Source organism: Nomascus leucogenys, chromosome 13 (assembly GCF_006542625.1).
Source record: "Nomascus leucogenys isolate Asia chromosome 13, Asia_NLE_v1, whole genome shotgun sequence".
NCBI classification, from domain to species: domain Eukaryota; kingdom Metazoa; phylum Chordata; class Mammalia; order Primates; family Hylobatidae; genus Nomascus; species Nomascus leucogenys.
Window position 1 is genome coordinate 25,742,178 of NC_044393.1, and position 12,873 is coordinate 25,755,050.

At 47.7% G+C, this 12,873-nt stretch overlaps 1 long non-coding RNA gene across 1 annotated transcript in view; it reads right to left on the bottom strand.

Annotated features, from left to right (window-relative positions):
• Window positions 1–7,903: 7,903 nt before the first annotated feature.
• Window positions 7,904–12,873, bottom strand: part of LOC115837954 — a 33,801-nt gene continuing 28,831 nt past the window's right edge. The window contains exons 2-3 of the long non-coding RNA XR_004032993.1: window positions 12,632–12,760; window positions 7,904–10,429 (exon numbers count right to left, since the gene is read on the bottom strand). This is a non-coding gene — a long non-coding RNA (uncharacterized LOC115837954). The remainder of the gene's footprint in view (window positions 10,430–12,631; window positions 12,761–12,873) is intronic.

Below are 12,873 nucleotides of genomic sequence, written 5' to 3' on the forward strand. Positions count from 1 at the left end.
AAGACCAGCCAGGCCAACATGGTGAAACCCTGTCTACTAAAAACACAAAAATTAGCCAGGCATGGTGGTGTTCACCTGTAATCCCAGCTACTCAGGAGGCCGAGGCATGAGAATCTCTTGAACCCAGGAGGCAGAAGTTGCAGTGAGTCAAGATCACGCCATTGCACTCAAGCCTGGGCAATAGAACAAGACCCTGTCCCCCCACTGCCCCCCACCAAAAAAAAAAAAAAAAACTCAGCTGGCAAGTTTCTGAACAAGAAACCCCACCGGCTTCCCTGGTGTCTCATGCCCAGCCACATCTAGATGAGCCACATCAGTGACTTTCCACAGCCTCCTTGTCAGCACTGCTGCCGGCCATGGAGCTGCCCCACTGCTTCAGATCTGACCCCATATCCTGTATCAGTAACAGTGTCTTCAACCCAAGTATCAGAAACCATCAACTCACATTGCTTCAGCAATAAACAATTATGGAAGACAGGAAGTCCAGAGGGAGGAGGACAGGTTTGAGATTCTGATTGATTCAGCAACTGACCGACATCTGCAGGATCATCTTTCCATCTCTCTGCTCTCCCATCCCCGTGTCTCAGATTTGCTCTTACGCTGGCTTCTTTCATGATTGCAAGATGGCTGCAGCAGCTCCAGCCATCCCATCTAAATAGACTTTTCCCCAAATATCCTTTTCCTCTTCCTCCTTCTCCTGCTTTTTGTTTTTTTCTTTTCCCTAAAATTATTATAAAATATTTCAAACCTATAGACAAGAATAGACCACCTGGGTTTATAAAACCTTAACATTCTGCCATACTTGCTTCGTGGAGGAGTTCCTTTTAGTTCTAGGAATTTTGATACATGTATAGATATGTGTTGTAACCAGGACCACAATCAGGATATAGAAGAATCCTGTCATCCCCCAAAATTCTCCTCCTGCTATTTTAATTTGATGCAGCTTAAATCATAGGGAAAATATATTCTTCTCAGTAGAAATTCACAGATAGGGTGGATCAAGAGTTGGTCAGTTCAAGGGCTGGATCTGTCTATTTTCCTGCTCTTCCGTCCTTAGGCTGTCGACTTTTTCCAGAAGAAAGTGAATTGGGTTTACAGCCAGGCAGACCTGGGTTCATAGTCCCAGCCATGCTACCCTATTCTGTGAGCCTGGCCAAGTTCCTCCACCTTTCTGAAATTGGGGTTCCTCATTTAAAGATGAGGAAACAGTGCTCATCGTGGCAGTTGTTCCTGAGGATGAAATGAGATAATAGGTGTGAATCGATTTGCACAGAGAAGGTGCTCAGTAAATAATCATAAGTCAACCTTCATCACTAGCTGGCCGGAGAGCCTCAGAGCCCCCAGGAAAACATGCCAGGGGCACTGGAAACTGAGCTCTTGGCCCTCTGGCCTCTGGGTTTGGACTGGATAGGTGCAAAGATAGAGGAATCTGTGGCTTACATTGCCTCTGTGAGCCTTCCACTCCGTGAGGGCCTTCAAGGAGAAGCAGCCAGTCCCTGCCTTATGTGAGCCCCTGCAGCACAACAAGGCTGCTAAGGGCGTGGTTTGGAACCTGACAAACCTGGGCCCAGATCCCAGCTCTGCCACTTCCTCACTCTGTGACTGTGAGCTTGCTGCTTAAACTTGCTGAACTTGTTTCCTCACTTGTCCCCACACTCCATCCTCAGGCACAGGTCTTGCTCGGGTTTAACATGAGGTCCCCTCTGTGGTCACCTGAGGCCTTGTACTCTCCCTCCCCTCAGCTCTGATTTTCTAGCCCTTTCCCTCCCTCACCCACCAAGGTCCCCCTTCCTCTGTGTGTCCGGCTTCCAGGCTATGCTGCCAGCCATTCTTTGATCCTGAGTGGGGGTTGCAGGTGAAGGAATAGCTTGTGGTAGATGCTGGAGGGTGAAGGGGAGGAGAGGAGCAGGCCCACCTGGAGATCCAGCCTCGAGGTACAGTATGGAAAAAACAATCAGGCCAGCATGGTGGGAAGCCGAGGTGGGCAAATCGCTTGAGTCCAGGAGTTTGAGAACAGCCTGGGCAACATGGCGCAACCCCGTCTCTACAAAAAATACAAAAATTAGCCAGCATGGTAGCCCACACCTGTAGTCCCAGCTGCTTGGGAGGTTGAGGTGGGGGGATCACTTGAGCCTGGGACGCAGAGGTTGCAGTGGACTGTGATCTGCACTCCAGCCTGGGTGACAGAGCAAGACTCCATCTGAAAAAAAAAAAAAAAAAAAAAAAAAGACAATCAGACGTTTTGTACATTTTGTATTAATTTTGTATTATGGCATAAACTCTTAAGAGGGTGTCTCTCCTGCTTTGTTATGCTAAAAAACACTGTCTGTCTCCTTCCCACCTTCACGTCTCATAAGAGGGCTCCTTTGAGTAATCTGGTTGGAAGGATATGAGCCTCCAAGGGGCACAGGGTGGGGGCTGATCTTCCTCATTATTATTAATACTAATAGTAATTATTATTATCACAGCAATCCCAGAGTGGGACACAAGATATACTCAATAGTGAATAAATTGAAAGAAGAGTCAAAGCATAGTTCTAGACCCTGAGTGCTTGGCGACTAAGGACAAGCTCAGTCTGACCTGGCAAACCCCCAATGCTTCCAGGGGGAGGCGTCTGCCCCGGTGCCTGGGGGCTGATGGAAGGAGGGTGGTTTCTCAGACTGAAGGCCTGAGCCCTGCACAAAGGGCGGTTTCTGGGACAAGCTGAAGGCTGAGGGAAAGGAAAACAAGATGGAGCAGCTCTCCAGGGGTGGGTGGAAGGGAGGGTGCCTCTCTGGCTTCTTTTGCTCGGGAAACTGGAGAGCTTCGCCTGTGTCACAATGTTGGCTCACGGCAGGCCTGGCCTCCTCCAGCCCGAGGGAGGATCACGGGAAGAAAAGCAATACGGGCAGTTGGCTGTTGCCAAATGTGCAATTGCCTCTGACACTTGGGGCTGTTTCCCCTCGGCCTCATTAGGAAATATGTGTGTGCCCAGCCAAGCCCCAACAGGCTGAGCCCCGAGAGAACCCGGGCTGGTAGACAGCTGCTCGTGGCCTGGCTCTGCCCTATGCTAGGGAGCGCAGGAGCTGGGAACATCGGCAGGCTGGGGTTAGGGGGAGGTTAGTGGCTACCAGGGCCTGCGTTGGAGCCTTGGTTTTGCCTCTGCTTGGCTGTGTGAACCTGGACCAGTCTTTGCCCCTCTCTGGGATCTAGGATCCTCATTCATAAGAACAGCCACCATCTTTGATGGGCTTAATCCATATCAGAAACCAAGCCAAACCCTTGGCTGACATTCTCTTTTAATCCTTATCTAGCCCTGAAAGTAGGTATCATTGGCTCCATTTCACAGATGAGAAAATTGAGGCTCAGAGAAGTTATGCAACTTGCCTAAGGCCACACAAGCAGAAAAGTGGCAAAGCGATGCTGAAGGCTTCAAAATGAGGGGAGGGGGCACCTCCTGTTGCATTATATGATGGAGGTGACTGTGGATTGTGGACTCATGGAGAAGCATGAGGGGCACTTTGTAGGCAATGACAAAAAGCCAGTGACACTTAATGTAACCACGTTTTTACCCACAGGCTGGTGAGGCCCAGAAAAACAACCTCCAGGGACCTATCCTTTCATGCTTCTGTGCCCTTGACTATGCCATTTCTTCTACCTGGAGACTTTCTTTCCATAACTGGAAAACTCCTATACATGCTTCAAGGCCCAGTTCAAATATCACCTCCTACATGGAGCCTTCCAGGTTATCTGGGCTCCCTTCAGAGTCTGTCTCCATAATTGCCACCCTGTGTAATTGTCATCTGTTTACTTGCCCATTTCTCCATCTCTCAGAGGTTGACAACATGGGTTCTTAAGCCAGTTTGGCCTAGGTTCAATTCTGGCCTCTGTTGCTTTCAAGCTGTGTGACCTCAGGAAAGTCACTAACCACTCCGAGACTCTTTCGTTTTCTGTAAAACACGATTAATAATATCTACCTTGTGTTGTTAATGTTAGATTAAATGAGCCAATGCATTGGAGTCCATACTAGATTCTCAATTATGGTAGCCATGTCTATTATAATTTGTGGTTGTTAAGACTCTAAAATTGCTTTCAATTTTTTATTTTGAAATAATACCAAACTTATGGAACAGTTTCAAAAATAGTACAAAAATTCCTTTATTTATCTCACACAGATTGTCCAAGTTAGTAATGTTTTACCATCTTTACAGATGTATCTATATATGAATATATATGTGTATAGATGTATATATGTAAATATTTTTCCAGAATTATTTGGGTGTAAGTGCACGCATAATATTTTAGTTTGTATTTCCTAAAAACAAGGATGCTTTCCTGCATAATCACAGCACAAACAGCACTTTTTTTTTTCTTTTGAGACAGAATCTAGCTCTGTCACCAGGCTGGAGTGTAGTGGCGTGATCTCGGCTCACTGCAACCTCCTCCGCCTCCTGGGTTTAAGCGATTCTCCTGCCTCAGCCTCCCAAGTAGTTGGGATTACAGGCACGTGCCACCACGCCCAGCTAATTTTTGTATTTTTAGTAATAACGGTGTTTCACCATGTTGGCCAGGATAGTCTCGATTTCCTGACCTTGTGATCCACCTGCCTCGGCCTCCAAAGTGCTGGGATTACAGGTGTGAGCCACTGTGCCCGGCCTATCACAGCGCAAACATTAATACAGTATTACCAGCTAATCCACAGATCCCATTCCCATCTCACCAGTGGTACCAATAATGATGTGAATGGGTCTAGGGTCCAATCCAGGACCTCCTGTTGCAGCTTCTTTTCTCATGTCTCTTGGTCTCTCTCTCTCTTTTTTTTTGAGACGCAGTTTCAGTCTTACTGCCCAGGCTGGAGTGCAGTGGTGCGATCTCGGCTCACTGAAACCTCCATCTCCTGGGTTCAAGCAATTCTCCTGCCTTAGCCTCCCGAGTAGCTGGCATTACAGGCATGCGCCACCACGCCTGGCTAATTTTTGTATTTTTAGTAGAGACGGGGTTTCACCATGTTGGTCAGGCTGGTCTCGAACTCCTGATCTCATGATCCACCCACCTCAGCCTCCCAAAGTGTTGGGATTACAGGTGTAAGCCACGGCGCCCAGGCTCTTGGTCTCTTTTAAGCTGGAACAGTTTCTCAGTGTTTTCATGACTTGACATTTTCGGAGAGGACAACCCAGCTGCTTTGCAGAATGTCTGTCAGTTTGGGTTTGGCTGTTGTTTCCTTGGGACTGGATTCAGGTCGTGCCCTCTGAGCAGGGAAACCACAGAAGCGATGCTGCGTTCTTCTCAGTGCAGCAGATCATGTGACATCAAATGGCCCTACTGCTGGGGATATTGCTGTTGGCTGTGTGATTAAGGTGGAGGTGTAATACATGAGGAGGGGCCAGCAGGTGGGAGTCACTGGCCAGCGGGTGCCAGGGTGGCCTCCCCAAGGACCTCACCTGAGTCACCCCATCTGGGGTGGCCAGGGTAGCAGGAAGGCACCCAGGGATCTCAGGGCAGTGTCTAGGTACCAACCAGCAGCAAGTGTGGCTGCAGCCATGGCTGTCCTTAGGTAGAGCCCTGGGCAGGCAAATATTTGGAATCACCTCAAATCAGCATGTGAGGACCATTCTGGCAGCCCAATTTCACATGACCCCACCAGAGTAACATTGCACTGGCCAGCAGGGATGATCAGCTCTCCAGGCACCCTCCTGAAACTGGGACCTGTCCCCAGGGCCTCAGGACACTTCATAGGATGAGTTCCAGAGCTCTCAGGGCACCTGGCAGACCCCATCCTCAAGGTCCAGGGCTGGAAAGTGTCCCACAGAGAATAAATGAGGAACGAGACGGCACATCAGGCCCTGACCCTGGGCCTGGGATGCCCACACCGATGACACTGCCATGCCTAGCTGGTTGTAGGTGCCAGGTGGGACCTAGAAAGTTCTGAGGAAGGCACTCTAAGGTGTGGGGCACCCTGAGGCATAGGGCCTGTGGGGTCCTGACCTGCCCGGGTGTAAGGGCTGCACTGCTGGCTCGGCTCCACTAGTTCTCCCAACCCAGCCCCCTGTCGCCTCCTCCATAAAGCCGGAACCTGGAAGCCCTCCTCAAGCCTTCCTTCTCTCTTTTTCTATTCTTTCTATCCTCCTGACCACTTTGAAGTCCAGATCTTAATTCCTGCTGTCTGGCCTCCTGATGGCTGCTCTGGCCTTGTCTCAGGTGCCCAGGCTCCAAGCTGGTCACCTACACCTGCCAAAGAGATCTCTCTGAAGCCGACACCAGCACCATCCCCCCTCTGCTTCACATCACCAAGGGGCAAGGCCCACTTCCTTAACAGGCTCACAGGGCCCTCCACATCCCACCCCATGGGTTCTCGCACTGCCACTTTGAAGTACAACCACCCGAGAGCTTGTGACCACGCAGATTTCCAAAAGCAAGGTCCACGCCCTGACCCTGAGTACAGAGCAGGCGACAAGGCTGGGGAAGCTCCCAGTTGATGCCACCCCTTGAGAAACACTAACTTAGAGAAATAACCTTGAACATGTGAAACTTTGTCACACCTCCACGCCTTTGAAAATGCATTTCCCATTGCCTAGCATGCAGCACCACGTCCTCCAGGAAGCCTTCCCTGAACTCCCTCCCTCCCACAGCATCTTAGGTTTATTCCACACAAAATGTACAGCCTTTGGCAAGCCAGGCCTGGGCCACGGGGGCAGTTATTACTCTTTGTTGGGGGGATAAGTGTTGACTGTGAGGCTCAGTTCAATCCCACTCCCACCCATTAGGAAAGGTCACTACCTCAGCCACCCTCAGTTTCTTCATCTGTAAAGTGGGATAGTAACGCCAGCCTTACGGGGCTCACCGGAGGAGTCAGTGTGATCAAATGTATGTGTGGCACTTAGCAGCCGGTCTGAGTGTTTGCAAAGGTTTGGGTTCTGCTTTCCTTCTCTCCTGAGACTTCCAGTTCCTGCCACTGACTGGAGCCATGGGGGAGCCTCTCAGTGGCTCAGGTGACTGAATATATTCAGGCTGGGAAACTTAAGGGGCACTTTTTTTTCTTTTTTTGGCTAGGTATCCCTCTGTCGCCCAGGCTGGAGTGCAGTGGTGCAGTCTCGGCTCACTGCAACCTCCACCTCCCAGGTTCAAGCAATTCTCCCACCTCAGCCTCCTGAGTAGGATCACAGGCACACACCACCACATCTGGCTAATTTTTTTTTTTTTTGGTAGAGATGAGATTTTACCATATTGGTTAGGCTGGTCTCAAACTTCTGACCTCAGGTGATCCGCCCGCCTTGGTCTCCCAAAGTGTTGGGATTACAGGTGTGAGCCACCACTCCTGAACTTGAGGGACATCTTACAGGCCAGGAAGCGGCAGGACTCATGCCTCCTCTGTCAGCCTGGGCAGGACCCTCCTGTGGAAGGGGAAGGAAGCGAGGGTCAACCTGCTTTCCCTGTTGCTTCATCTTCCTGATTCTGAGAAACCTGGGCCTAGGTCTGTCACCATCAAACGGCCACTGTCCCAGAGGAAGATGACTAAGCTAAATGGATGCCTGGCGGAAAACCCAGGTAACTGACTGCTGGGCAGGGCTCAGTGCAATCAAGGTGACCAGGTGTGCATTTCTGGACCCGTTTCTCTGCCTGCTAGATGTATGGGTAGGGTCAGGTAAGGAGCAATGAAAGCTAGAGGCTGGTGGCACAGTCCAGGTGGGACACCATGCAGCCGGCAGGAACTGCCCCTCTGAGCTGGCATCTGTGATGGCCTAGGAGGAGTGTGGGGGAAGGGCAGGCCAGGTGGAGGGAACTGTTTAAGCAAAGGCACTGAGAGCCATGCTTTGGGCTTATTCTGGGTGGTGGGTGATCTTCCAAGTTTTTCAAGTACAAAGGTCCTCCCATGATAGTAGTTAGATTTGCAAAACACTGACTGAGAAAAAGCCACTGCAAATTTAGCAACTCTTTTAAACACATTTGCATTTTGTCGTCCCCAGTTTACAGACATCTAAAATGGAGAGCCAGGGGCATGTTGGATGACATTTGATAATGTTTGGCTAGAGGGACCTTGGAGCAGAATGCCCCAAACTTGCCCTGCCAGTTCCCTGCCCCCTGCCTCCACTCTACCTGGGGAAACAAAGTACTGATTCATTGGCAGCTGGGCCAGTGGCCTTTAAGCCGCAGAGCCTCCTGCCCACTAGAAAACAAGGCTCAATCAATGTCCCCAAATCCAGCCAATCAGAGTGGCAATGCTGAATTCCTAGAGGAGGGAGAAGGGACTAGGAGAGCGGAGAAGCAGGCAGAGGGGTGGAGGACGAGTGCTGGCCTACAGACAATGCTTCATGGCTCTGCGGGTTTGCAGACTCTTGGAAAGAATTCGGAGCCTGCACCACCTCCCCCATCACAAGTATCCACAGCCAAGAGGCCAGGGTTTCCGTGGTAGACAATTGGATCTATGTAAAGGATTTTGAGCAGAGGTGTCACACCGTAAGACGTGCTTTAATTATTATTGGATAATGTTTACTGAGCACTTACTCTGCAAGGCACAGTGCTAAGTATGCATCTCAACTAATTTTAATAAGGTTCATTCTGCCTTCCAGGTAGAGACCTGGATAATTTCCTGTGATTCCATAAATCAAATAATATCCTTTTGCGAAATTCCTTTTCTGCTTAAGTCAGTCATGGTTGCTTTCTGTTCCTTGCAGCTAGGAACCCTGGTCGATACAACGCCCGTGAGTTTCTGTGTATATGTGGGGGATACATGAACATGCATGTGTGGCTTGAGTAACTGAGGTGACCATGGGTGGTGAGAGCCACAAAAGGCAGTGTCCTGGGGTCTGTCCCCAGGTGCCTGATAGTCTGAAGGTGGAGGCTTTCTTCCTGAGGGAAAAGGGAGAATGAGCACTTACAAAACTCTCACATACCTCCATATGCAACATCTCATTTAATCCTTTCCACCAAGGAAGAGACTAATATATGCATTTTACAGATGAAGACACAGAGGGTCAGGGTGGTTGCTGATGTCTCACAGGTACTAAGAGGTAGATCTGAGGACAAGTCCACACCCTCATCTACTCCCATTGCACCCACTACCTGACCCATGGGACTCACAGATGTACCTTGAGGACTAATGGATGGGAGATGAGCCAGGGGAGGGCATAAAAAGGGGTGAAGCACTGTACTGGCTTTGAGCACTGTGGCTTTTAAGAGGAACCCTGGCTGGGCCTCCAAGTCACCCCAGCTCACCTCCCCAGCACATTACTGGATTCTGACATGGGGCTTCCATGGGCTCAGCAAGAGATTCACCCATAGGGTGCCCCATAGGGCCCTGCCGGCCACCAAGTGCCTACTGTGCACCTTGCCCTGTGCTGCAAGCTCCCCAAGGAGTGAACAGTCGTTCCTCGTGCCCCGAAGCTGCTGCCAATCCAACTGGGTACAAGGCAACCACTGTACAACGAAGCCACCCTTGATGAACTCCTACTGTTTGCCAGGCCAGGGCTGGCGCTTTCCACAGGTAATGGGACACAGTTGCTGATGGCCGAAGGTGCCCAGCCTCTGCTGGAGCCCTGCCTGCTGGAGAGCCTGGCTTGGCCAACTCAGATCTTTCCTTTCCCCCGCCCTCCCAGGAAGGGCTGCAGAATGGGTTCTGGGTGCAGAATGAGGAAGAAAGGGGCAGGGCAGAGGAAGGCCAAGGGCCTGGGCTTTGCTCTGGGGAGACCTCTAGAATCTACATGTGAACAATGGGCATTTTTCATCTATTTTGTTTTCTGATTTATTCTAAGAGCCTAGAACAGCAGCTGGCTGGCACATAGCAGGTGCTCAATAAACACTGTTGGCTGAATGAAGGAAGTCTGGAGAAGGGGGACCTCCAAAGACATGACAGGGACTGTGCTGAGGAAGTGGACAGTTGAACTAAGGGGAGCATTAGGAAGTAGTTCTGTAGACTCTGCCTATTTCCTTCAGGATGCTCAGAAGCACAAGTGAAGTCCTTGAGTCATTTTAACATTATTTTTGGGCTGTTAGGACTACGATCCTTTGACCTCCACATGCCCCGAGATGGGACAATAGGCTTATACATCAGTCTGCTGGGTAATCACAACCATCCTCTGAAACATTTACTGAGCATGTAAATGGTACCAGGCGTGGCTCTAAGCTCTTTGCACATGTGTGTCTGCATGTATACACACACAACATCCCCACAAGGCAAGCGCTGTCTTTATCCCCATGTTCAGAGGAGGACCCGAGGCACAGAGAGGCTGAGTAGTTGGCTCAGGGTCACACAGTTAAGTGATTAATTGGGAGTCGATCTGGTGGGCACCAGAGGGCGCCCTCTTGGCCTTCCACTCATCCACAGGAGTCCAGGCAGAGACAAGGGGCCAGTGAGTGGGAGCCACTGGTTCAGAGAGGGCCAGGCTGCCTGTGGCCTCTGGAGGGGGCTTCTGAGTCTGAATTTCTGACCCCTTCTTCCAGTCTCCCGTCTTGTCTGCCCAGGGAGGAAAAGTAAACACAGACAGGTCGTCAGCCAGGGTTCATCGGGAGGCTGCGGTTTTCCCAGCTGTGGAGTGGCCACCTCCTCCCAGCCTCCCTGAGCCAGCCATGGACTCCAGCGGGAACACATTGTGGGAAACGTCGTGGGAAAACAGCAAACCCAGGGAGCAAAAGAAAATAAAGACCAGCAGTGACCCCTCCACTCAGAGAGACCTGTGGACACAATTTGCGGCTTTTATCCAGCAGTCTTTTTCTTTCTACCGGTGTGTGCATGTATGCATGCCTTTGTGTACATAGACTTGTGTATTATAGCATTGTGCAACATGGATATTCATTTGACAATACGGTGAATATTTTTCCATATCATTAAATGTTCTTACATCACATATTTTTCTTTAGCTTTCACATTGTTGGTGTATTTTAATTTACAAAGGTATAACCTGCAACACCTTTTATAGCTTGCAATTCTTTATTGAGGTGTAATTTACATATTGTAAAATTTACCCTTTCTAGTGGGTAGTTTCTAGTTAGTGGGTTTATGAGTTTTGACAAACCCATAGTCATGTAATCATCACCATAATCAAGATACAGAACAGTTCCTTCACCCCCAAAATGTCCCCGTGTCCCTTTATAGTAAATCTCTCCCACCATCCCGCCCCTGGCAACCACTGATGTTTTGTTTTCCTTTAAGTGTGCCTTTTCCAGAATGTTCATATAAATGGATTCATAGTATATGTAGCCTTTTGGGTCTGGCTCCTTTCACTTAGCACAGTGTTCTGAAGTTTATCCATGGTGTCGCATCCATCAGTAATGTTTCTTTTTGTTGCTGAGTAATATTCCACCGTGTGGATGAACCACAGCTTGTTTATCCATACACTGGTTGAAGGACATCTGGGTTGCCTCCAGTTTTGGGTGAATGGAACTGTGATGAATATTCACATACTGGCTTTCGTGTGAACATAAATGTTCTTAGATTCTTAAGAAAATACCTAGGAATGGGTTGCTGGGTCCTATGGTATTATCTTAAGCATATGCAACATCATTTTTTTTTAACATGGAGAGCGTGAACTATGTTTTATTTATAATTGTCTGATATAACTATAAAAATTCAGATAATATACTGGGATGCTAAGAGGACAATTTTTTTTTAAAGTCAGATAATACAGAAAAACCACTTGCAGTTTGGTATATATCCTCCCTCTTTTGTAATTTGTCTAAGAGCATACCTCTAGATTACATAGTGAGGATTATACTGTATTTGTATGTGGTTCCATAGTCTGCACTTTTCAATTTTTCTTTCCATGTCACCACCTTAAAATCTACCATATCTTTTTAGATTACTGCATAATGTTCCATTGTATAGATGCACAAAAATTTATTTAAACAATTTCTTTTGTTGCATATGCAATAAGATTGTTTGCTAATTTTTGGCTCTTATAAACCACATCTTTGCAATAAATCTTTCTTTTTTTTTTTTTTTGCATTTACAGTTATTTCTTTAGGATAAATGCTTAGACATGGACTTGCTGGGCCAAAGTGTTGCCTACCATTTTAGTTCACTTGGCTTTTTCTTTAACACATTTTTTTCTCATGCATATATGAAAAAGTGATAACACAGCCTGCATCGCAAATCCAGGAGAAAAGGATGGTCTTCCCAGGAAATAGTGCCAGAATAACTCGCTATTCATATGGAAGAAAATGAAAATGATTCCGTATGTCATCCCACACATTAAAAATCCATTCCAGATGGATTAAGGATTTAAATATAAATGGTAAAACTTTACAACTTTATAATAAAATATAGGAGAGCATCTTTATGAAAAGATTCTTTAATGAAACTTTAAAAAACTGAGATTAAAAAGTTTAACCCATAAAGAAAATAGTTGACAAATTTGACTGCATTAAAATTTAGAGGGCCCTTTCATGAAAATACCCCAATTCAGAGAATGAAAAGACGAGTCACAATTAGCAAGATTTGCAACACACATGACTGACCGAAGAGTAGCATCCATAATATAGAAAAACACCTATGAACAATAAGAAAAAGATTGATAAATAACACAATAGAAATTGGGGAACAAAAGAACAGGAATTTCATAAAAGAAGCATAAGTGATTTAAAAACATGAGAAAAATGCTCAATCTCATTATCAATCAAAGAAGTGTGGATTAAGACCCACTGAGATATCATTACATACCCACTGGATTGGCAAAAATCTTAGTCAGGCTAGGCATGGTGGCTCACACTTGTAATCCCAGCACTTTGGGAGGATGGCTTGGGTCCAGGAGTTTGAGACCAGCCTGGGCAACACAGGAAGCCCCCATCTCTATAAATAAAAAGTCAGACAGCACCAAAGGCAGATGAGTGTCTGGAGGGAGCTGGTGAACATGTAAATACCTTTCATTTTTAAATTTTTTTTTCTTAATTTTATTTTTATTT